The sequence below is a fragment of the Phaseolus vulgaris genome, chromosome 8, assembly GCF_000499845.2.
Source record: "Phaseolus vulgaris cultivar G19833 chromosome 8, P. vulgaris v2.0, whole genome shotgun sequence".
Classification (NCBI taxonomy): Eukaryota; Viridiplantae; Streptophyta; class Magnoliopsida; order Fabales; family Fabaceae; genus Phaseolus; species Phaseolus vulgaris.
In genome coordinates, this window is record NC_023752.2 from 51,377,410 (window position 1) to 51,380,998 (window position 3,589).

Sequence of the window (3,589 nt, forward strand, 5' to 3'; positions counted from 1 at the left end):
TAAAGCATTGTAGGATGAAAAAAAAGGGATAAGGTGTCATATGATCAGTAGCACCAGAGTGTATAATCTAGATATTCTCAGTACCGGAAGCATTAAAGGATAAAAATCTAGAACTCTTACCACTCAAGGTTAAAGAACAAGAGCTAGAAGTTTTACTAAGACAGTTAATGAGAGCTCGTAAACGTTCCAACTTTTCTTTGCTGAGAGTTTGGACCTCCTCTGCTATTTTAGGGAAAGGTAGGGCTGTCGCATTTTCAGAGTCAAACGATGCTTGATTAGAATACCTTTGTATGGTACCTTTGAATCCTCCAGTACGTTCCAAGACCTTCTCTTTTCCATGAAGTTTGAAGCACTTTTCCTTAATATGACCCGTCTTCTTACAATAAATGCACCAACGATTATCACGATTATCCTTTGTGAAAGGCTTCCCAAAGGAGGGGAATGAACCTCTTATAAGGCCCTTTCTAGTAGCCAGAGCTGAACTATCAACAGAGTTGCCCCATCCAACATAATCGACCTCCGAGTCCCTCGTACAATGTGAAAAACTTCTAAGAGAGAAGAGATTTTTTCCTTACTAATTTGATTCCAAATTTGATCAAATTTAGAGTTTAGTCTATAAAGAAATTTAAATATTTGTACCCTTTCAAAGAACTTTGTTAGTGGGATAAAGTCATCTGTTCACTTCATTTTCAAATTCTAATATTGATCTAATTCAATCCATAAACCATTCAACATACCATAGTAGTTTGTTATTGAAAGGCTCCCTTGACTGGTATTGAAGATCTTGTTTTCTATCTCCTAACATGCTGCAATATCCTTTTTCATAGAGTACATATGATAAAGATTTTCCCAAATCTCCTTAGTAGTGGAGAAGAACATACAATTTCGGTTGATCTCTAGTGTCATAGAATGCCATAATCAGGTCATGATAAAAGATTCTTCATCATCCCAGTCTACATATTTAGGATCGGTATTGGCTGGAGGGTTCCCTTCTAGGTGATTCAATTTCTTCCTTCCCTTGAGGGTAGCACGAACCAACTGGGCCCATTGCAGGTAGTTGCGTCCATCAAGACGATAATTGTTTTGCAACATCTGCATATCATTGAAGCTAAAAAGGGTTGTCTTTTCATTCAACATCGGTAAGAGTTGGCAGCAATGAGACAAAATTGATTAGGCTTTGTAGATCGGCTAAAATCTGGTGGTGGTCCTGTTTAAAAAAAAAATCGCCAGAAAATTTTCCAACGACTGTAGGTGACGGTCGTGGTCGGCGACCGATGATGGTAGTGGCGGTCAACAATACAAAGTGATGGTCAACAATACAAAGTGATGGTCAACGAAGAAAAACAAAACAGTTGCAACAATTTAGGTTGTCCAGAAAAAAAAAAATTATAGAAGCATAGTCTCCTAGATCGGGAGCTTTGATATCAAGTTGAAAGAAATAAATGGATTGCATTTCTGATATGAATTTACAATTTTGATTACAGTATGAATTTATAAACTATTTATGACCTAATTAAGGAAATAAATAATAGGTAATTAAAGTTATACAAATCAAATCATTAAAAGATATCAAATATGTCATAATAAATAGAGAATAAAATTTGCACTTAATTATGAAATAATTATCTCCTAATTATGCAACAAATAGTGAACACTACAAGAATTTTTTTATTTACATAAAGATTATTGCATACGGATTTCGATTTGTATGTAAAATGAGCTTTAGATACAAATATTTACATACGGATGTCATTCAATATGTAAATAGGTATTAGATACTGATTTTTCTGTATGTAATCCAAAATTGAATGCATAAAACTTATTTTGGTAGATAAAGATGGAGCCATTAAGTGGGAATGATTTTCGAAGGATTATATCCGTATGTAGTTATATTTACATAAAGAATTAAAAATAAAAAATGATATTAAAAAAACTGCTATTAAAATATTATATTAAAAAATGATAAAATAATACAATAATGTCTTCTTCATTCTCACATCTTCTTTATTCTCTCTGAGTGTTCTTCGTCTTAGTGCTTCATTCTGCCCTATGCTTTTTTGTCTTAATCTTTCTTTGTCTACCTTTAATAAGCCAAAATAGGTCCCTTAGAGTCATTCAAGATCACCCTTGAAAGAGGGGAAATCGAAATTTCTAGGGTTCTTCCATAGAGTCACCGAAAATCATCGTTGAAAGAGAAAACTTAATCGAAAGCAAAGTAGAACGAGGAAGGAACAAAGAGAGTAAGAGAAAAACGATGTATGTTTATTGTTTTTCTGCCTTTTCTCATTTACAATATCTTTTAGTTATATATCTAAGGAACACTATTAATGGCAGCAAAACCTTTGTCACTTTATTTATTATGCTTTTTAATATTCAATATTTCATAGTTTCATTATTGATTATACAAATGTGCAGTTCACTGTGAAAACAAATAAATAAATAAAGTAAAGATAAAGGTGTCGAAACAATTTTTTGGACTTGGTGTTTGTTTTGTGTCCCAATGCTGCTTCTGAATTCATGCATGTCGATTTTATGCTTCACTTTTGTCCAACAATTTTGGGTTCTCCATCTCTTTTAAGTGATTTGTTGTTTTAATTGAAGGAAATATTATTAAATTGAAAGCATATAATGGGTGTGTGTATTAAATATTTTATTTAAAATTTTAACTTTTGAAGTTTGATAAATTTTGGTTTCCCTAATAGTTATCTTTTGGAAAAGTCGTGTTCTTGATAGCCATAAACTACTGGAGGATTGCATGTGCATTTTGATTCAACCTAACCTTTACATTTTTATTTGGTCATACATTTCGTGAATATGATGCTTATTTTGAAATATTTACAGAAGTTTCTAATATTTTTAAGCTACTAACATAAAGCATTTTTTTCTAATATAACAAATTCAAATGACCAATTCAAATCAAATATAACAAATTCAAATGACCAATTTAACTTTAAAATTAAGATTTCACCAAAAGAAACTTCACTGAGGTTGGTTGGAATTAATTTTGAGAAAAATTGCATATTTCCCAAAAACTTTCTTAGTAATTAGGCTTCCTACAAATTCAATTAAATTGAACATGCACTTCAAAATTTACGAATACAACTAGAAAAAACATTATTTATTGTTCTGATATTTTGTTGCTATTAGTGAACAAATGACTTTTTACCCTTGGTCATTCCTCCTTGACTTCCAGTTTCTTCATAGTATAGTTGGATGGATGATTCAGGAAGTTCCATAGCAAGTATAATAAATCTTCTACATTTATTTTATTTTCTAACTCATTCATACTATATATTTAAGTTGTCATGGTCTACTGAGAAAGTTGTTGCTTGTATTGTGTATTCTATAATATCAACCTTTATTATAATCTTTTACAATTTAAAATTATTGTATCATGATTTTTAATATATAAAAAGAAGTTTTGAATATATATATCCAGGTCTGTTAAAGAAAAGTTCATTTTGGTAAAGATGGCTTGTAAAAACAAAATTGGACATTACATATGGATTTTTTTCATATGTAATTACATCACATCATTACATATGAATATTGCCATATGTAATTACATACAGAAATATCCGCATGTAAT